Source organism: Tyto alba, unplaced genomic scaffold (genome assembly GCF_018691265.1).
Source record: "Tyto alba isolate M040663 unplaced genomic scaffold, T.alba_DEE_v4.0 Super-Scaffold_16, whole genome shotgun sequence".
NCBI classification, from domain to species: domain Eukaryota; kingdom Metazoa; phylum Chordata; class Aves; order Strigiformes; family Tytonidae; genus Tyto; species Tyto alba.
In genome coordinates this window covers 4378570-4401968 of record NW_024881278.1, presented here as the reverse complement: position 1 = coordinate 4401968, position 23399 = coordinate 4378570, and positions in this window count along the sequence as shown.

Here is a 23399-nt window from a genome sequence, read left to right as displayed (position 1 = left end):
TTCAGCTTTCCTGTTTTATTTTGTTTTGTTTGGTTTTCTTCTTTTTCTATTTCCCTGCTTTGCCTTACAGCACATCTCAGAGTGAAAGCAAACAGCCTGGAGATCTCTAATCCTCTCACTGCTGTTCCTACGTTGTTATCTCAGGGCAGAAGGTCTGGCTTTGCAGCGCACATTGCATGTCACACCTCAGTGTATTGATTTAGCAATAGCCTCCTCTGATTCACGGGTGCCGCTGACATTAGAAGTGGTTCCTGTGCAAAAAAAATACATGATAAAATGTAGCACAGCCAATAGAAAATAATTTTAAGCCACTAAACCCCACCAGGAATAGTCTTGTACTTCTAAGTTAAGCCCATTCAGCGTTGTGCTGCCCAGATTTTCAGGTGGTGTTTTTAAAGGTGTTTGACCAACTACAGTTGTAAATTGAAGGTAAATATGATTTTCAAAAGCTTCTCAAATGATGCTTTCTTGACTCTCAGTAGGAGTTAGTACCCAGACCATCACAGAGCTTTGAGTGTTTCCTCCAACTGAATCAGGAGATTTAAATCCTGAAATTAACTGGCATAAAAAACCCAAAGACTCAGTCTCTTGAAGCATCCTAGGTGTCTTCTGAAAATCTCCCTCTGCACAGCTGGGAAAGGTGGCCTTCAGGACCAGCTACACTGATTGGGGAATACCCAAACATGTGGCTTAGGAACTTCAGACGTGTTTTTCCCTGTACAGCAGTACCAGGGGGCATGGACCTAAAACAGCAAAGAGAAAACACTCACCCTGACCTAAAATCTGTACTCTTTGGGACAGAAACTTTGGCCTGTTGATAATTTAAGTCCTCGCTGATACAGCTAATTATAGATAGGAAAACCAGGTGAGAGCCACCTCACCCAATGCAGACCTCTGCTCATGGGTTCACCTTCCGACCTGCCTTCATGGTCGACAAGAGAGAGAAGGCTTTTTTAGGGGCCGATAATTCATTTGACTGATTTTAGGGTGAGCTGAATTGATGCCCATTTCTCTGTACCAAGAGCACCGGGGTGACCAGTTCCCATGTGGCTCAGGGGATCAGCCTCTGTTGATGGATCAATTTAGGTGACACAAATCCTCTCGCTCCTGCAGGGATCCCATATCCCTTTGAAATCAAGCAGCATTAGCCACCCCAACGATATCCTGCCAGTCTCTACCATTGATTTTTACACAGGTAAACACCCATTAATTTTGTTTTTGTATGTGTCTGCTTGGTATTTGGCTTATTGGGGCACCAAATAACATCAGAGTATGGGTAGAGCTGGCTGAAATTTCTCATGGGAATACCTGTACATCAGAAGCAACAGCTTGTAAACACACATATATATGTTTGTGTGGATTGGAATGAAACTTAATGAAAAATAGAAATCCAGTGAAACATATCAGCTTTCAAAAAACTTTATTTGAGATTTTGTATTTTCTTTCCATTTTTGAATCACTGAACACACAAATGTTTTTGAGATTATTATTAGGATCTTTCATACCCTCTCTTCCTCCCCCCCCCCCCCCCTCCCCCCCCGAAAATGCAGAGACACTGGAAGTATTCTGTTGTGTTTTGACCACCTTTAACATCTCATACTGTTTTCCAGTCAAAAAAAAGCTGGAAAACAGGAAAATCTTAAATGAAATATAGGAGGCTGTAAATGCAGCTAAACCATGGCAATGGTATAACTGAATAAGGAAGGTAAAATGTTTTGGTTTATGGAAACCAAAATATATAAATCTTTCATTTTAACATTTCATTCATTAACAAAAAAAATTCCCATATTTTCTTCTCAGTTTGACTGGAGATGAAAACTCCTGTGGTACTAATCTCTTCCTAGATTAGGTATGCCATCTGCAAAGGTATGGAAAAGTGTGCTATAAATGGCCTAGCATTAGTTGCAGTAATTTCACTATGGCTGAACACGGGTGTTGCAGGGCCTTTTATTCCCTTAAATTCTCTTCATCCTTTTCTCTAAATAGCTTAAGTGTGAATGTCGCCTGACATTTCTTTTTCTTTGGGGAGCAGTTATACCACCCATGACCCTTGGCTGTGTCTCCCAGAAGCTGCAGTCATTTTCAGTTAAGGGTAATTGGCAGCAGAATACACTTTGTTCTGTATAGTGTTAAAAATGGGCTACTTTGTTTTGCCAACCTTCCTGAACTTCCTTTCAGTTCAATGAAGGAGTGTAACATTTGTATAAGAAAGAAATATTGTCTTCAATGGGAAATGTATTCCATGTGTGTTATAATTTATATTATGACAGATCTTTCTTAACTTACAATATTGTTATTCACCGGGTAGAAAGAAACTTTATCAACTTCTTTTTTTTTTTTTTTTTTTTTTTTCAAATTTGTTCTTTGAGGCAACCATATTTTTTATTTGCGGAAATATGTGATAAATTTGAATAATAAATTTATATTAAAACTCCCATTTGTATTCGATTTCCTTCATAAATCTGGATAAGATGTCAGCTGAGCGGTTCATATATAAAATATTAGAACAAACATTGCCTGTCTAATTGAAAAATCTGTCTTCATCAAGGACCCGGAGCTGAGCTTAAGGATGAAAGATGGAGGCTTTATTTAATGCAGTTTTGCCCCGACTGTCATGAATGCTGTCTTTTTCTTCCCCTTCACCACCTCAACATAAATAGCAAAGCTCTATTCCCCAACTGGTCTTAAAGGCAGAAATACAAAGATATGCAGAGAAAGGAATGGTCGCTGGTGTCTGTAGAGTGGTTTAACGTACTTATGTTCCCGAGCGTTAATCCTCCTGCACTTAAAGGATGGGAGTTGCAATCCCTACTGTATTGGCTGGCCTGGGTTCAAAATTTACAGCTAATGTAATAATCTTCCAAGGTCACCCCATGGGGTCATTCCTGCTATCATCAGAGGATGTAACTACAACAGTGGGGAGAGATAAAGGCGAAAACAGAAAGGGAAATGAAAAAAGGAGGCTGGGAGGCTTTCGCAGACCAAGGAAAGGAAAAAAAAAAAAAAAAGAGGAAAGGAAGGGAAAAAAAAAAAAAGAGCATATGTATGTTTTCAGAACCGCTGGGATTTCCCTTGCTGAATTGAAGCTCAGAGAGTGAGTGTGAAAACCTGCCAAACCCACCAGCGTCCCCTGATCCAGCCAGACTTTCACAAGAGCGACTGCAAAGTCAGTCACGGTTTGAAACGGAGATGGGGGGAATAAGTGGCCCCTGGAGCGCGTGAGGGCGAGAGCCGGCAGGACACCCTGTGCTGCCTTCGCCGGGCGCTGGAGGGGACCCAAACAGAGCAGCACCCCAGCCCGGGGACCTGGCTGTGGGGTGCCTGCTCCGTTCACAGGGACATGGGGCTTTCACCCCGCTGAGATTCATGCAACTCTTAGTTTGTTATACCAGAAAAAAAAAATGCCCAAGTGTCTAGCCTGATAATTAATAATTCAAGGACATCTCTGAAGCTACTCCTTGCTGCACTCAGGAGCACAGAGGTGAATGAATGAATGAATGAATGAATGAATGAATGAATGAATGAATGAATGAATGAATGAAAACAACACTGATTTTTATAAAGCAGTCAACAAAGGAGATAAAACTCTACTTTTCTAAAGCTGGATCCTTCCCAGGACCTAACAATCAGCTCAGGGAGGGTGGAGGCTGCAGTGCTATGGACAGGGAGGAGCTGTATCCAGATGTGGGCTTTGCTAGCAGCAGACAGATTTGTGCAACATTTTGAGCTGGACCAGGTCAGAAATATGGCCCTGGCATCTCCTGATGATGTGAGCAGCTGTTGGGGTGCTAATCCACAGCTCTGAAAAACTGAGTTCAGTTTTGATCTCATCGAACACTTTCTCTGCCACCTTGTTCAAAGCACTCGGCTACTCCGAACCTTGGATTTTAGTTTTCTGCAAAATACATTTTATTTACTTCCAGCTATGATCCTGGTGCTACCACCACAGTCAAGGATCTTTGCAGTGATCTTAGTGCTGCTTTGTGTCCAGCCCTAAGCAAAGGGGCAATTTGAATAATAGGGAGGAATCCAGACAGAAGGAAGAACAAACAACTGTCAAGGAGAATTAAAAAGATGTAGCTTGCATAAGAATCAAAATTTCAATGTGAGCAGTGGTCATGGGATTATTCTGATGGACACTAAAGGTGGGCATAACATCAATATAAATACTTGTCACATATTGCTTAGTCCTGTGGCCACTGAAAACGTTATCTTCCAGCTTTCTGAAGGAAATTCTGGACCCCTGAGCACCAAAGAAATTATGCCATTTCAAAAGAGTTCAATCTGTATTTAGGACTCTTCCAACACTTCACCAACATCTTTGCAAAGGGAGGAGGTGGAAGCAGAGCACCTATTCTAGCATGTCAAACTCTCCTTTGACTGAAGTATATATGTGTCCTTCCCCACCTTTCCCCCTCACTGTAAAGCTCCCAGTAAAATGAAGTGTTAGTACACTAGAAACATTGGAATAAGGGACTGAGGACTTCAACATTAATGTTACAACTGGTATAAAGAAAACAAACTAACTAATCTGTCAAAAAACTATCAGTCTGTCAAAAGAGAACATACCGCATTTTTACTGCACTCAGAAATGAAACCAGATTCAGCCAGAGCTCTCAAAGTACTGGAGATCATGTTTGTCATCATGGTAGCTGGAAATTCATCCAAGGTGCAAGACAATCTCATTTGTCTCCCATCATAGGTTTGTGGACCTAAGAATTTTTCATGTAGGCAGTACTGCTACAGTGGAATTACAGCCCAGCAATGCCTTTCGCCTTTCAGGGAGGAACTAGGGAGGGAAAGGATGACTTGCAATAGAAATATTTTTTCTTCAGCCAAAGAGATAAGGAAAAAAAAAAAAAACCCACAACACAAACACTCAGTAAGAACCTAAGAAAACTGGAATGAATATTCTTCAACTCCTGAACAAATTTGCAAATTAAAATGTCTCATTTTCTGGTTTTGATGGAAACCAGAAGCACTTCAAGGAAAGTAGAAACTTTCTGTGATTTGCTTGCTTTGGCACAAATGAAATAGTTTCTGATAATAATTTTTATGAACACTGTTTTTATCGTCCTTTGCTCTCACCATCACTTTATTAAAAACTGGAGAAGCCTCTTATTAAAAGTCATGTAAAGAAATAATCTAGAAGCAAATCACCTTCTCTGTTTGCATGAGACACTAAGGGATAGTAGAGATGTAAAGTAGGTGGCTTCCAGTCAAAGTCAGAGGAAAACTCTGTCACATCACTGGGGACAAAATTCATCTGGCAGTACAGATTTCAGCAGCGGCTGACCTGGAGTCTCATTGCAAAGACAGTGGCTACTAGCTGGCTGTTGGGGGCAAGGAAGACTGGCTGGGGACAGGAACCACACCATCACTTTCACTCGTGCCCTCACCCCCCCCAGCCTTTGTCCACAGACTAGCTCGTGACTGAGATTTTCCTGCAATGATAAATGCCAGGAGTATGAGCCTTTAATTAAGTTTCAAGAATACCATAATGGACTGGGAGCTGATGGTAGAAATGGCTACCAACCATCCTGCCTGACTGACAAGGCACGGTGCTCATACGCCGTCCAAAACGCCAACAGTTCGGCGTGCACAGCGGCACTACTGCACTTTTTACAGAGCTCATAAATGGGTCGTTTCGTTTGCTGGTCTTACAATTGCTAAAATGTACACTTTACATATACACACATATATACATATAACAACAGAAAAGCAAGAGATTAACGCTAGCCCTGGAGGTTACTAACTCTGGAAGATACAGTTGCTGATGAGAGCGGTGTTAGCAGTTCACCATTTCAATTTGATACTGTAATTTATGTAGTGACCTGTCTATTAACCCTGCCCCACTCTCGCTGCACCAGCAGCAATTCAGGTTGAGCTGAATAACCTCTGTCATTGTCCTGGCCTGCCATGAGGTTTCTCAGCTCAATGCCACACTTGAATGACACTCTGTCATTATGCTATATTTAGGTAATGAAAGGTGTAATTAGCTTTGTTCTGCTGCAAGCTGATCCGACCCTGTATGCATTATAAAAGGTAATAAAATAGGTGCACAGATATAAAAACCTGAATAAGCATATTATTCAGTGTAATTTCGTGAGCCAAAAACTGATGAAAGAACTGGGGTAAGGGAGCCTCAGCCGCTCCAGTGCCCAACCAGACTTGTCATGAGAAGCCACGCAAAAAGCGCAGCAAAGGTATGTCAGGGCATCAACAGAGCCATATTCAATCAGTCCCCCGCTGTTGCAGCTTTTATATAATTGATGGCATTTTGCGATGATTGCTTTCCTATTACAGTACTGTATCTTATCTCCCCATTGTGAGGGGACTGGCTTTATGTTATTGTCAGCAGCCCTCCAGAGCCAGCATTATCCCGGGCCCATGCCCTTTGTCGGGCTGTCGGCTTGTCATTAATTGTTCTGCCTGGCCTTTGTCTGGGACTTTGGCCATCTGCTTTATCGCACCCCATCAGCCTTTGGTAGGAATGAATGGAACTGATAATATAAAAGTCCTGGCAGGAGAGATACTGGGCTAGAAGCTCTGGATGCCAAATCAGTCAGTCCTTGGGACATCACACATTTTCTTAGCGTGAGTAATTCTATTTGGGGAAAGGAGTTTTGCAGTATTTGCAAAATAATGTTGGTGTGTTTGATATGGATGTTATCCTTACCAGAAAATCCTCAGTGATTTACACCAGGTGAGTGGCACACCGAGTTTTGGACAGTGCCCTACCTTTTTAGGGAATATCCTCAAAGTTTTGCTTGTCTCCAAGATAGTGGAAAACCATGCGATGGCTCATGCCCCCTCCTGCACCCAGGCTGTGTTCCTGGAGAGCAGCCACTCCTCCATCTCCCTTCAATTCCAGCTGCAGCAGGACCAAAGCTCCACAGTGAAATATGCCAGCAAAAAAAAAATCCCCTGCCTGCTGTCCCAGAGGCTGACCTGGCATCTGTTGGTGGTTGGGAGCAGACGAGAAGCTTGAGCAAGGACATGAAGCCCGGAATACCTAGGGACCTGAGCCACCAGCTCCTGCCAACTCACTCACACGCGCATGGACCCGTGAGCTATGCTGCCTCGGATGCAGTGCCTCCAAGGAGAAAGGGAGAAGAGGCAACTTCCCCCGCAGAGCACCACTGCAGCCCTACACAGAAGGGCAGAGGTGAAAATCCAACGGGCTCCATGTCTTGTAGCCCATCCAAAGAGCTCCAGGACTTTCAAATGCCTCACATGCATTTGGAAGTGGCTACTCCATGACTGCAGCATTTGTAGAGTACGTAGGTTCAACTTCTTGCCCCCACCTCACCCACTGCTCACTGGATGAGGCTGCTCCTGGGTGTCTCACGGAGCATTCACACACATGACCTGGGGGCTGGAAGCATCTGGCCCAGCGTACGCAGAAAATACAGCTCAGAGGAGCAGACTTCAGGGTGTCGCACAACATTTTCATGTTGTGGCTACGATCAAAAGGCTGTTGGAGTCACGGGAAAGATGCATCCCTCCAATGGACTCCAGTGGGGCTTAAAGCAGGGCCTGTGATCAGCAGTGTATGAAGTCTCCTCACAAAAGTCTCCCACAATAAAGATGTTCCACCTGATGCAGATGCTTGTAAAACGTTTCTCAAGCAATTATAAACAGGTAATGTTTAAATTGCGTGGGAATGTATGTACACAAAGTGAAACAGTTCTGTTTTCTTTTTGCTAATGAACAGGACTATGGGTGTTCGCTCCCTGGTGGGAAGAAAGAGTTTCTCAAACATATTTCCTAGGTGAGGCAGAAGATGATGGTGAATATAACCAAAGTACCAAAGGCAAATATTCCAGTTATTGCAGTCTGGTATAGCTGTGACCACCAAATGACTCGTGCAAATCTATCCTTCCATCCCTCTTTACCATCACTTGCTCTTCTTTTCCTCTGGTGGGTCTCTAACCCCTATTTTGTTTGCCATGTATGAAGGAGTAAATATTTTAAGTATCTTGAATGTAGTTCTCACCTAAAAAAGGCACTGACTCTCAGGGAAGCCTTTGGACCATTACTGAATACTCTTCAACTTGCTGTCTCATGACAACAAAGGTAAGAAAGACATGAAAAAGAGCTCTTTAAAATTCACAGTATATTTTTTTTTTTCCTTGTGTGTGGTATTTAATCAACTCTTCCAATTATCTTATTTCCCCATAGCATATTGCCTTTATCAGAATAAATCATTTTCCTACCCTCACGCCCAGTTCCCACATTCCAGGATATAGAAAAGTCCACAAAGCAGCTAGGAGCAGGAAGGCAGGCGGGGGACACAAACTCAAAGCCATCCCTGCCACCAGATACTTCACCCAGGGATTATAAGGCAGAGAGCCCTGTGTTTCTTGGGAGGTCAGAATAGATTTCCTAATGATCTTCTCAGGGTCTTAAATCTTCTGAATTAGTTCATCTAGGGCTTAAGAGTCTATCCAACAAAATCAACACACCAGCAACAAGCAGATGTAGAGCTGATTTTTTCTCTCTCTCTCTTTTTTTTTTTTTTTTTCTTTTTTCCCCCTCAAAGAGCCAGACAAAGCCACAGCAAGATACTCCACATCTGCAAGCCCAAACCTGCCGTGGGCCCAGCTGGACACAGGCTCGGCACAACCCACAGCAAACACCTCCCCAGATCCTCAGCGTGACATTGCAGCCGCCCACACTTTCACTCAGGAATGCCTCTGGTCTCAACAGATGATGGATATTTTCTCCTGATGCTACCCATGGAAAAACAAATAAACACACACACCTTCTGACAGCCCCATAACCTGGATACTACTGGGGGGTGGGAAGCCGCACCCTATGAGTAGAAAATTACCCCTGGGTACCTGGTCTCATGAGCTGCTCTGCCACAAACTTCCTTCTCAGCCTTGGGAAAGTCTCTTTATCACCACAATTTAGATATTAATGGGAACGAGACGCATGAGCTTTTTTCAATTTGTTCTTTGTAAAGTAAGGGTAATGGTTGAGCCCTACCTTGCAGGGGGTTGTGAGAAATAAACAATAAAGGTGGTAAGACAGTCACAGCCTGCTAGGATGGGGGCCACACACATTCCTGAAATAGATTTCCTTGGGGTCAAGTTTCTCTCGAGGTGGTATTTCGAAAGCTAAACATAAAGGGGTAATGAATTACTGCTTGGGATAAACCAGGTCCTTAGCTACTCATAGTTTGGATATGTCTCATAATGTTTTTATCAGGGCCGGCTCCTGTGCTTATTAAAAATGCCAGTAATGTCCTGTTCAACTGGGTTTCTTTGGCCTTAAGTGATATTGCTTGCTGAATACAATGGAAATGTGACACTTCAAAATAAATGTGTTCTTTCCAAGGAAATCTGGCTCAGACGCCTGATAAATTCCACCATTCACTCAGTTTCTGGAATTTGAAGAATCCCTCCCCATCCTTCAGCTGGTATTTTCTTAAAAGTAACTATCAGGAATTATCAAACGTGGGGAATTCCCAAAGGCCCTAACATCCCAGCTGGATCAAAGCATGGTGGTGATAAGATCAGTTGCTGCATACATCCCTATTCTGTGGAAGGTAGGTGGGCGGAAGAATAAATACAGTAGAGGCCGTGCCAGAAGCTAATGCAACACAAACACTCAGCTACCCCAGATGCATTTTCATCAGGCTTTGTCTGTGACAGACCATCTTCCCACCTGTGGAGAGAGGAGCGGTTCAGTCGGAGTTAATCTGGCACTGGGTCAAATTTAGCACCTCTGCTCCCCTGGCCGGCCCTTCAGGCCCAGAGAGGGGCTTTGTGCCCAGCCGTCGCCTCAGCCCCCGCTCCCCGGCAGAGAAGGGACTGCCTGAGCCGGGCAAGAGGAGAGCAAAGCCATCAGAGATGCTCCACCTACTGATGGGCACACGCCTGAGGCTGGAGAAGACAGTGAGTGTCTGAAGAAGGTGCACCGAATGCGGTTCTCCACAGTTCCTGCACAGTTTTCATTCCTTTAAAGTTCCCACAAAGCTGAAGTGCCTTTAAAGTCGTTTAGAAGGTCCCAGGTCTCTGATGGTCTCTTGCCAAAAGGTAGCCGAGACTTCACATTTCATCTTAAATCAAGATAGTTTTAGTGATTCCATGTTTCTGCAGCAGATGTTGATATCTGCCACGGAAAAGTGCTTTCAGAATATGAGACTCTTACTTTCCAATCAAGGGTGTTAGGGCAAACTTTGCAAACACAAAAATATGCATATTCATATTCACGTGTTCTTTTCAATTCCAGATAATGATACCTGTGGATGGAGGGGCTGGTGCTTACTGCTTGGATAGTTTTCTCTTTTGCTTTGAGTTTTCTGTAATGCAGAAAGTAAAAACAATGAATTCTGCATCCTCCCTAGGCAGACCGGTCTCCCTGTCAGACCCACATCCCACCCCCAAGGTGCACAGTGCTACTGTCTGAACACGGGAAGGAAATGCAGCACTTTGTCTTCCCTGTTAAGGTATTTAGCAGATTCACAAAAGACACATTTTTATCAAGTTCAGTTATTAGGAATCCAAAGTAAAAGTGAAATCCTAGCAGTATAAGACAAAGACTTAGCTGAAGTCTCACAAAATAAGAGAAGGCACTGCTTTGACTACTGATATCACAATGTGTTTGGGGAGAAGATGTTGTACATTCTCAAGTATTCAGCCATGTTTATCTTTCTCCCTTTTTAATTTTTTTTTTTTTTTTTTTTTTTTTTTTTTTGGCCATTGCCTGGCAGTTGCCAGATAGGAATTAACTCAATCTGGGTCATTTCTTTTCCATTTTACTTCTCTGACTTGCTGTAACAGTTGTGAAGTTGGTTGGTGTAAAATGGAAATGTCAGGGGAAGCATTTTTTTATTAGTGGCTTCTGGAGGAAATGTGCTAATAACCGTGCTACTGTTATTTGTTTCACCAGTTTGAATTCACGTAAAGTGAGAGAGCTGACGTCAGGACCAGGGCAACTCTGTGCTGGAGGATAACACAGCACACACAGAAATTGCTAACGCCACCATCTGGAAATGGATATGTATGTTAGGGCTTTGCCTATTATGGCTTTTATGATTATTTTACTGCTTGTTTTAATGCCAGAGTTTCCATTTTTCACATGCTGATTGCTTTCAGGTGCATCGATTCATACAATACTAGCAGAGAATGCAATTTTAAAATGTTTTTCCAAGGACCAGGAAAAGAGATTCTTAGGATTTTCCTGCTCTTTGGGGTCACTCACAGTGTAGGCTCTGTTAATACTGCCAATCCAGTTAATTGTTTGGATGCTAATGTGATGAATTAATATTATTTAAAATGGGCTCAGTGCTCCACAGGCAACATACACATCATCTCATAACTGTGATGTGAGAAAAAAAAAAAAATAACAGCACATATTAATATTATCACACTGAAAGTCTGGGTGAAAATGCATTAAAAATTCTCACTGATGGCAAAAGTGTTCTGTTATTTTTTTATATTCCAGTTTATCTGGGAAACAAGAAGGCACTCCCGCTCAAACACAAATGTGATTTTTTCAAGATCTTATATCAGACTGCAGCCTTCTGCAAAAGCCTTTTCAAGGAGGAATGCGTGTGGAAGTGGCAATGATAGACAGGTAACTATTAAAGATGACAGAAACAGGATACAGTGCCAGGAAGTATTTCAAAGACCTAACCAGCAAAATAGACTCTGGCTGCTTTAAGCAAAATTTGCAAGTGTATACTAAAGTTAAGCATACTCTTAAATAGTAGGCTGAATAAGGACGGACTTATGCATATATTCCAGTTCTTTGCTGAACAGTTTCTTATTAGAGGCTTTAATTTTACACAGCTGAAAGTGCTGGAGCTAGTTGCTGGGATGTTAATGGAGAGTGTCTTCGCTGACCAAGCTCAGCTGGTGGGTGGAAAAAAGTTGCGGAATGGTGTTAAAGAGCATTCCAGAGCAAAATTAGCTCTGCTTCATATTATATATATTTCAAAACATGGGCAAACTGTTAATAACAAGATGAGACATCAAGGCATGCATCAAGGATAACGAGTTAATCATTAAATTATTTCTGTCTGTTTACATTGTCAGACAAAGTAGCAGTCAAAACATTCTGAACATTGCCTCGGTGCTAGAAAATCCACAGGGAAAATACCTTTTTGGCACTTAAAATAACAATTTTTGTGCTACTGAGTCATCAAAATTAGTTCTGCATTGTTAAACTTTAAAGGAATTCTGCAGATAAAGGAGTCAATGAAATGTCTCTGAGACATACAGAATATTCAGCGCCAATTGTGCGATGAAAATGATTTATGCTGGAAAACAAAAAAAAAAAACAAACCCCCTTACTATTACTTTTGGTACTTTATCAGCTTCTCTAACAATTATTACTACTGTTTCTATGCTCAACTAAAGGATATTTAACAGCCTAACGTAGTGAGAGGGATCTACTTAACAACCACACTGATTTGTACAGAAGATTAGACCTGCCTCCCTATCACAGATACAATACCACTCTGGAGAGGACAGTGTTTTTCCTTCCCTCACTGGGATCAACGGTGTCTCATTCAATGCCACAGGCTTGCCAGAAATGGTCAGAAATGATGGGGAAGGGGTTATCGCTGGCTTTCTTAAGATTCACCTTCTCATTTCACATAACATGGCTGACAAGTCACCAACCTGCCCTGGTGAGCCTACAGGCGGCACAAGGGTGAGAAGGATGAAGGAGAATGAAGGGGATCTATAGATGCCTGCCCTCTGGTGACTGAGCAAAACCGCCAGGAGAAAAAGTTCCTGTAGAAAGCTTCTCCTCAAAATGCTCACATCTGTCTTGCTGAGGTCAACCGACTGGTGAAAACAGCAGCATCTGGACATCTGTGTCCCTCCTGTGCAGGGAATGGCGTCAGCAGGGCCCGAAGGACCACCAAAGGCACCTTCTCCTAGTTTCTTAGTTAGATGTGCAAAACTAGAGTATTTTTGGCATTTGGCTCTCTGCAGTTTAGCAGCTCTGCTTCAGGATTCACAAAGATGCTTAAGGGCACTGTGGAAGTATCCTGGACAGATGGGTTTCCTCCTGACGTGACAGCTACAGAATTACGGAAAATGGGAAGGTGCTTATGAATAGGAAGATATAAATGTAGAGTAATTTTCTGTGTTTATTTATAGAATGTCTGTAAATAACTCCCACTGTGTTACTCCCACCTTAGGTGAGCATACTGTCCCCAGCCCGAGGATCTAAAATATTTGGATAAAATTCTACAAATTCTTTTGATTGGTCGAGTGTCCTCAGTCATTTCTTCAGTGAGGCACTATCCTAATAAGCTCCTTAAGATGCTCTCACTTATTTGCTTCTTCACTTTAACGATATATAGTGGACACTACTATTTCGCTCTTTATCTAGAACCTGGCACTGCAGCACTGCCGGCTGGAAGGCCCGAACAGATCTACAGCCCTCCCGTTGTCCTGCCATTCTGGAGAGCCCTGTGGCACACCGCAGCACCGCAGGCTGCAAACACATCCCCAAACGCGTTCACCTTTCTGGGGAAACCACCACGGCGTGACAGAGACCCCCAGCCGTTCAGATTCCTCCAGACGTGACCGTTTTGTAACCATAGCTTTTCGGCCCGTCTGCAAAACACGCCTCTGGAGCTGAAAAAGCGGAGACTGCTACAGCTGAGCCCCCTGCCCCCGGACACGCCGGGCAGCCCCCAGAGCCCCTCGGCAGCCCCGTGGGTGGTCAGCAGCGGCGTGGACAACACCGGCGCGTCCCAGCCTTCCTGCGCGCCCACAGCTCTCGTACAAAGGCTTTTTCTTCGTCTGGCGGATACCTCGTTCTCTCCCTGCAGGGCCGTGTTTCTGCACGCAGGGTGGTGGTTCCCCTTCGCCCCGGCGCAAGGCTGCAGAATGCGGGTGAGATAACTGGTCCCGGGCAGCCCCAGGCAGCCGCGCAGGTATTAAGCCCTCAGCCTGCAGGTTTTCAAGCACCGAGAGCAGCTTTGTGATTATCAGCAATTACTGAACTGGGTTGGGTATTTCCACCCCTGTCCCTCTCTTGTTTGGTCACAAGATGTTTAATTAGAGAGATGAAGAGAGTTTCATTATGTTCTCGTTTCTACCTTTCAAGGGTGAAGAATTGCAGAAATGCAACAAGCCCAATTTCCTTGCAGTCAAGATTAATTTGAAAGCTGTCCAGTGGAAGTGTATTTCTTCTTCAACTGTAACATACTTGCAGCTACCAGGATAGTGGAGGCTGTCAAATATCTAACAGACATAAAAAATGAAGTTTATTTCTCCCAAGTGAGAACTCTTTCAATAATGTTTTTAAAAAAACTAGCAGCAGGATACAGCCTTTGTTGATACTACCTACTCCAGCAGATTCCTTGATGATCATTCTTATTTCCTCATCAAGAACATTTTATACATTAATTGGTATGCTCATTTACTGGGTATTTCTGTGTAATAGCTGTGACAGAATGCTAGTGGTGTTTGTTGTTTTATTTGATAAAAGTAAGATTTTTGCACTGAGATGAAGAGTAATCTTCTTTAGCTCTTTCAAAGCCATGTGGGTCAATATTTTACTATAGACAACAAACATAATTTGGGAAAAAATTAATGGAAAACAACTAGAATTGTATGAGAATGTTTAGCAAATCCTGAAAGTATTTTCTAAGTGGATTTTTGCTTCATAGAAAAAGAAAGAAAACATTGAAATCTATCCATTTTTAAACTACATTCTATTAAAGGTTATTTTGAGCAGCTCTAAAACTGTCACACCTGATGACTTTAAACAAGATTGAGAAGATAATTCCTGACCTTTGAATATCACGAACATTTATTCAAGTAAAAGATGATTCACGGTGACTGCATGAATCCGTGAAGGGGACTCAGTCTGCAGTAATTTCCACGACGAGTACCTCGGTAAACCCCACTGGTGAGCAACTTCCTACAACACCACACCACGCGTGACGACATTTCACAGAGCACTGGGCATGGCACGGCCCAGCAGAAGACCTCTGGGATATGGACTACCTTCTGGTTTGAAGTAATATTAATCCCTGGGGTCCTAATCCATGAGTTGACTGCCATGGCAGCACAATCCCTGTGGTCCAGATAAACTCACAAAGGTAAAGAATAAAACTATATCCCACTAAAACATTGCTGCATTACTTTAACAACTAACATAACATTATAAGCAACTGGATGATGGCAGAGCTTTAGAGTCCAAAGGCAATGAGATGCACTAGAAATTGCAGTTTGATTAGATACTCACGTTATTGAAATCTGTAATAAAGGAGTGGGCAAATACCTACATGTCCACAAGCAGCACAGAGGAACTGAAGTCAAATGTGGTACCAAGCACATAAACTGTCTGTTCCTGGTCCATTTTCTTTTTTTGAACCAATATATTATTGTTTTCCTCTTTTCAGTGCTGCATCACTTCCACTATTCCTGTGAAGCTGAAGTTGACAGTGCACTATTTTAGCAGAAATAATGTGGATGGCAACAGTACTGTGCTGCCACCGGGCACATTTCCTGCAGAATATCCTCAGGTTCACCTGTGCTAAGCCTAATTGCTGCTCATACAGCAACTAATACTCATACATTTAAGAGAATACATACCTCCAACTAATCTTGAGCATAACCCTAATTTCACATCTTTGGGTTGGTGTTTTGAGAGTTTAAGCCTCATTTTCCTTCTTATCTGTTAACAGAGAAAAATGGTATTGTGTTTTCTACTGGCTTATGTTTGCTATTGTTGTTTTGCAGTTTCATGGGAGTCAAGGTGGGAAAAACCCATGCCCAATGGACCTGGGAGCTGACTGGGTCTCATGGAGAAGATGACAGTGCTTTGTCTAGATATCCGTTCCTGAGATAGAAGCAAGATGCTTTATTCAGTGCCTTGAGGAACCATACCTTGTTTTACCTTCACCTTTCGCACTGTTATGGGTAACTGATCACAACTTAAGTATTTTGTTTCATAAGAGCACATATCCTCTCAAGAGATATTGTAAGATAGAGGCAGATTCCTAGGCTGGTAGAAACAAGCAGACGTTCCTTTTGAACATGCATAGGGAAACTAAACGCTCTCATAATCCTACAGGACCTCCAAGAGAGGCTGAAGTGTTAATTTTCCCCCCACCCCTGAAGCAGCTAGCACTTCTCAACGCTGATTTCTCTGGTTATGCAATCATGGATGATTGAATCCTGGCCTTTTGCAGCACAAGGACATGTTACCTTTTCACTCAATTGAGCTGATTTCATGTTTCAAGGGGCGCAGGAGCCAACGGCATCTTCAGCAGGAACAAAATCCCTTTTCTTGCAATTCCTTGCTATTGATGAGATACGACCTGACAAGGCTGATCCCTGATTTCCATCTCTGCCAAGAGCCTCCCCAGCCCACCCCAGGGACGGGGATGGTGCCCTGCTTGCCTTCCTCCGCACCCCACTCCGCACAACCTGCGTTAAGTGGCATGTGAATTACATGTTACGAGTGGAAACACCATGCAAGCTGGCTTCCCACAGAGGTTATTTACTTGCCTGAAATGTCAGCTGGGCTATTTTTCTCCCCCCTCCTCTCTCTCTCCTTCCCCTCCTCCTCCCTGATCCTCACCTAGCAGAGCAGATGAAATGCCAAGAAGAAATGTCACTCCGGCAAGAAAGTTCGCTTTGGGGCATAAGTTGCACTTTGATAATGGTATTTGTTCCGTGGGTGGTCAAATTCCCCTCCACCTCCCCTGTTTGGTCCTAACCATTATCTCACGCAAAGATAAGGTTCATTAGTAGCTCCTCTAAGCTGTGGACACTGCAGAGCTCATGAAGAAGCATGTTAATTGGCGATAGTTCTTATTAATGATTGCTGCTTTCATGCATCTTTTGATTTATTCTGCTGCTTTCTCTATATGGGAAGTCTTTAAAACACTTTCAAAACTGGGCACATACTTTTGAGGCACATGTGTGTGTGCAACCCATGCATACGCATAAGTGTACATGTGTTTATTATTACAGTTAAAACTAATGAAGCACTACCTGTGAGTCCAAGCGCAAACACAAGTTTTACTAAAAATAATGAATTTCCAAAACCTCAGACTAACTCAGATTCATTTATACCGTTTATATTTTCACAAGCTTGGTCTGAGATTCATGTATATCTCTCTTTTGCAGCCTAAATGATAGCATTGTCCTGAGGTTCTGGTAGCAGAAATAGATACTCGTATTTCTGTTGGTTAAAAGGAGGCTTCCTAATTCTATAGCTTGTGAAGATAACATGAAGAAAACCTAAAGAGATTTGGTATAATTTCTCTTAAAAATGGTTCACACTTCAAAGTTTAACTCCTAAAAATATTGAATTGCTTTATATTGGCATAACCTATTCCAGATGGAGGAAAAAAAATGGTCCTGGAATGCATCCTGCACCTACCCAAAGAGGGCTGCATAGCTTTTCATATACCAGCAATGTCAAATGCCTGTAACTTCCTAGGTAGAGACAATATGAGTGAGAGGATGAATAAGAGGAGATAATATAAGGTCATAAAATAAGGAGCAATACAGGGAAAGTAGGCTGGAACAACCATATTTCCTTTTTTGTATAGCATGAACAGTGAGCTTTCAACCTGAAAGGAATACTTTTCCACAGAACACAAATCTAGATAGTGCTGCTTTTCACCACAAGTTTACATTACCATCATGAATGCAGTGAAAATAAAAAACAAAAAAAACCCAAACCCAAAACTCTATCTATAAGAAAATAGTAAACACAATAGATAATAGGGATAATATTATAGAAATCTAAAAGCTACAAGTAGTAAGTATTTTAAAAGAAAACAAAAGCTTTTGAATGCATAAAACCTTTGCATCTTCAGGGCATAAAATCTACATTTTACTGTTTTGGGGATGGGTTAACTTTTATGTGCCTATTGCACACTTTCCTCCCAAAAAATGATTTCTCTTGGCTGCTGTTAGGGGTGGCTCCTGGCCAACCACATCCCTGGCTGAGCCACACAGCCGGACTCTCTGTAGACACTGCAAAGAAATGAATGCAATCTCAAACTGTGCAATCAGGTTTCCTCCCCCAAGTTGCACTACTGAGCTGATTAATGATAATGAGGAAAAGAATAACAATTGAAAAGTACTCAGATTTGAAAAATACCCCAATTTTCACCTTTATTGTCATGGTCTTTGCCAGTAAGTTAGGTTAAAGAACTCATTTGAAGTGAGAACAAATTTTGTTTTCAAATTAATTTAATTTACCCTGCTAGGGGTGGTGGGTTGTAAGGACCGACATGAGAACTGAATTTGTTTTCTGATAGGCTTAGAAAATAGCCAGACACTGGAAATTTCTGTTATCTCAATATTGATTTTTAGCCTGAGTAGGGAGAAAAGTTACATTTGGTGGCTTTCCTGATTCCCGAACTATAAGGCCATGTAGCACTGGCATCCAAGCACCATCTCCTTTTATCCTCTTAACTGTTTACACAATGAGTGATGTCTTTGGGATGGAGAGCATATTCCAGTTTGTACACCAGTTCGTTCTTTCAAAAGCAAGCAATCTGGTGGTAAACTTTTAATATTTTAGCAAAGTCTCTGAGGATCATTACACAAATTGTGCATATATGCATTCACATATGCAAACATAGGCATGTTTATTACAGGTTTTTCTAGCCAGGCTTTACACAGTGATGTTGGAAGTAAGGGAATCAAGTGAAAAAATGACAGCTGGCAAAACTTGCCTTTTGCCTTTTTGTATGTAAAAAGCTTTTTTGCTTTACAGTCATGGAAATGCATGTGAGTAGAGTGCATACAGGAAATCTTGATGCTTGAATCATTGCCATCACTAGAAGAAATTTATCTTGTTCCCCAAAAGAGCAACAGTGCTCTCCCCTCACTTCTAGTTTTAACAACCGGCAGTAATATTGCCCTATTTTATGGCTGTAATCCATCCTCTAAAAAGTCAATCTGCGATAATCAGCAATAAAGCTGATTTATCTCTGGACTCTGACAAATATCAGCTTCTCCACATGCTCATGTGGAACATACGCTTTCTGAAGCATGCTCCCAAGAGAGACGTGGTGCAAGTCCTCCTAAAACAACAAGACTCTTCCTTCCCTGAAGTCAAAGCGAGAAGGGTGCCTAAATACCTTGGGATGCTCTATGTCACCAAGTTGCTGCATAGACAAACACTCTGGCCCTAGTCCTCAGGTGTGAAGGGAACAGAGACTGGCTGAGAAAGAGCCATGGCTGATTCATGCCATGTATTATATATATATATATATGTATGTAATATATATATATACATATATATATATATGTATGTAATATATATATATATATATATATATATATATATCCCTCTTCCATATGGGATCACAAAGGGAGATAGGAGAGCACAATCCATCCAGAGCTGTCACTGCAATCCAGACTGCAGATACTGACACATACTTCTGTCCTGTTAAAGTGCTCTAATGCAAATGCTATGGATTTGGCAGTGGAAAGGCTCTGTGAGGCAAGCTCCCATGGAAAAAAGATAAAATGAGGGAAGATAATGATGCTAAACATGAGTGCACGCAATTATAAGTCCACAGCGTCTATGTCTTTCATATGCAAGCAGATATGGTTACCTCCTTTATTCCCGACAGTTAAAGGCAGCATTTGTGTCATAGCAGCTCTTGAAAAAGTGAATGAGTTACTTGAGATTTTTCTCAAGCTACTCAGGGGATTTGTTTGCCGCAGTGATCATTCAGTTGACCAGGACGTGAGCAACCTGGCTTGGCCACCTCTGGCACAGCCGTACTCCTGAACCCCAGCAGCACCCCGCTCTGGGCAGGGAGGGCAGCGCCCGGGGGGCTGTGCTGCCCCGTCCCCTGTGCAGGGCACAGCCCCGGCTGTGGCACGTTAGCTGGTCCGCAGCCTATTGCACTTGAGGGTGGGAGGGCGGGTGGTTTTGCCGTGTGCGGCTACAAAGTGCAGCTTTCCTTGTATAGCTGTGCTCAGGCGAGGAGCGTTTTACCATTATAGCACACGTTGTAAAGCGTTTCTATTCTAGACATGACCTCGGTCATCACTATTATTTTTACTACGTACATTTGCGGTGCTGTGGCGAGAGGGGGAGGGAGAAGAGCATGGGAATCCCAATTGAGTAAAACAGTGGTGTTCCTCTGGTCCCTCCCCACATGATTCCCCATAAGCCATTCAGATCCCCCTCAGGAAATAACGTCTGTGCTGTTTTACCACCCAGAAGCTGAAGTGAACTCTCACAGATTTAGATACCCAGAGAAACTTTCAGTCTAAGTTGGAAGACAACAGATACTCTTTTATCCTTTGTAGCAATTACATATGTTGAGAGATTTAAAAGAAAAGCCTGTGGCCACATCATTGGGTGCAAGGACAGAAAAATCCTTCTCCAAGTAGCCACTGTCACTTACTTTCACTATTGCTTATTCTACCATATTTTAAGCAACATGACTGTGCTGTGGTCCACCTGATGTGCATGGACTATAAGCTCCCCAAGAGCATCCCTTCTTCTGCATCCCTTTGCAGAACTCCTTATGAGACAGTCCAGTCATCCAGAAATAAATTACCAAATACAATTAGAACTATGCCAGTCCCTAAAGTGCAAGTGTCCCAGCTGATGGACTTCTAGCTTGGAGCCAGAAACGTCACTTCGGGGATTTGACTTGCAGCCTTTTTTAAGCAGTTAATTAGAAGTGTGGCAGTGTCCTGAGATAAAAAGAAGAGGAAGGAAAAAGAAATTTTAGTCACCTAATGGTGTAATGTGGTTGCACTGCTAGGAAGTTGCTCACAGACCGTGTTTTTGCACAGCATTTTTACAGGCTTTGGGGCTAGTTACGAGCTCACCAGTTCATGAACTCCCTCTTGGCCAGGGCCCAGAGCTGACACCAGCTGGGCACTCTTCAGCCTTTATAAAGTAAGTTACACTCCAGGAGGCTTCCAGTCTTTGCACAAATGAGGAAAACCTGAGATGAAGCCATACCACGAAATACTGTGCCAGCGCAGAGATAGTCACTGAAGCGACCCTGGAAAGCTCAGCTCCTGGCTTTGGCTGTCAAACACCCTGCTGCTGCTGCTCCTGCAGCCACTGGCAATGCACGCACCGATGAGATACACTCTGAAAGTACTGTGTTGCTGGTGTTACTGGTGTTGCTCTACCTGTTAGCAAGCAGTGCTTACTTTTCAGGCCCCAGTTTGAGGGCAAAGCAATTTGAGATGAAAGCTGCTAGCCATGTACCGGGTATGGTTATGAGTCAGCAGCTTAAACAGTTTCCCAGTTTTTTTTTTTTTTTTTTTTTTTTGTTTTGCTTTAATACCAAAAGAACGGCATGAAATGAAGATCTTACCCTCAGTTGTTCCCAGAAAGAGGAATAACTTGTATTTCCAAGGAGCTGCTAGGTAACAATTTCACCTGGATGTGTGAGATCAGCTTTCACCAGCTCCTGTCTTGAAAGGAAGAGTGCTCTTATGGCAAGAGCAGAGGTCAATACTTAGGAGATCTGGTCTCAGCCCCATGACAAGAAGGTATGTGACCTTCAGAATGAGTCTCAGCATCCCAGGACTCAGTTCCTCCCTCTTGATTGAAAAGCAACACATGCCTTTACCATTTCACTTTAATACCCCATGAAAATAATGCTGTTTCACCCTATTACTCTACCAAGTAACTCTAAGAGGAAGGTGAAAATTGTGCTTTTGATCGCTGTTCTATGAAACGGGGTATTCATTTTCTCCTGAATGGCCAATGCAAAAGTGAAAGTGAGTTCAGTTCAATAAATGTGGTGAAGAACTGAATTTGAGAAGCGCTCTCTCGGTGCTTTGTGGGCTGCCTGACCTTCAGCTGAAACCACTACATTTTTCAAAGTCCAACCAATGCTTTCGGAAAAAAAGAAAGCAACGTAAGGTACCACAGTTAGATTTGCCAGGTATGAGACAATACCAAAACAATGTAACTTTGAGGACACAGGAGGGTTTGTTGCCATCGCCACTGGTAGTAATAATAATGCCTTGCATTTAGCAAGCATTATAATATCTGTGAAGCATTAAACAGACACTGTAACTTATCCTCAGTGCTGCAATGTTACATATAGCTCCTTATAGGTCATTTTTGTTCCATTTAGGGCTCTTTCATGCAGACATCATGAAGAGTCTTTCTTTTAGAACAAAAGAAAGATGATGTGTCTCTGATGGCTACCCTCAGGACAACCCCATGCGACAGGGAGAAGTGGGAACAGACCGAGAAACTGCAGCAGGGCTCTGCAGAGTCCTGCAGAGTGGCAGGGCTGAGGAGTTGAGCTGGACACATCCTGCATCCCAAGACTTCACATCTGTTCCCTCTGACTACACTAACAAAACAGCTTTCCTCTGCTGTCTGAGCAGAGAGTAGGTCCCATTGCACATCAGAAGAGCCCTGGGCTTAGCCTCAACCCTAGAGAGGACAGTCCTATAAATGACTTTTGCCCAGAAATGGACTTCCGGGCAAAGCTACTGTATTTTCATACAGACATGCCTTCTCCAGAAAATGGGTCAACACTGAGAGAGCAAAATTTGCCAGTGGGAACCAATGATTTAGTGTCATTAACACCACTGCGGACTACAGGGAAACTCAGAACAGCCTGGGGACAAACAGGTGACTGAGAAGACAAAATTCACTGATGACAAGAGTAGGTAATGCCTACTACAAAGTACAATGGAAAAATACTCAGATTTAGCATACACATTACTTGTTATTGCCAGTGGCCAGGGACAACTAAGCTTAAACAGCTGAAAGAAAAATCTCCATACCCATAAGGGAAGCCAAATAAGTAAATAAAGTATTAAGAAGTAGAAGGATGTGACAAAAAAACAGACCGAACATATTCTAGTAATGGGGTTTCTGTAATGTGAAAGGAGTTAACGGCTGCCTTCAACTGGGTCATCGGTCTATAGCAAATAACAGCTTTGCACAAAGCCAGTGGGTGTCAGATGTCTCTTTTTGTGTGTGTGAAAGGAGAAAGTAATTTATCTAGGGAGGTAGCTGGAAACAATAGGAGCCACCATCCCTGCCAAGGTCTGATCTGAGGACAAACCTTTGGGCAGAGGTGGTTATCCCAACTGCTACTAAATGGGTGCAAGCAGTGCTTGGCAAGATCTAGGAGGGGGTGTGTGGCAGAGGAAGGAGCAAACCCAACAGATGATGGGGTGCAGAGCCACATTGCTCCCCACGCCTCAGAAATGATTGGCAAAACAGACTTGAATGTTGCGAGCAACAGGACTTTCCACTGTTTGCTCCTGTTGTGGTTGGGGCTCAGACAGTGATGAGCATTCTTTGCAAATAAACAGGTTGTATCAAGATGCATACCTGGCTTGTGTCATCCTTTTCTCCTCCTAAAAGAAAAATCCTACAAGACCTTAAATATTACTGATTTACCTCTTAGACCAGATGAAAAACTGTTAAAT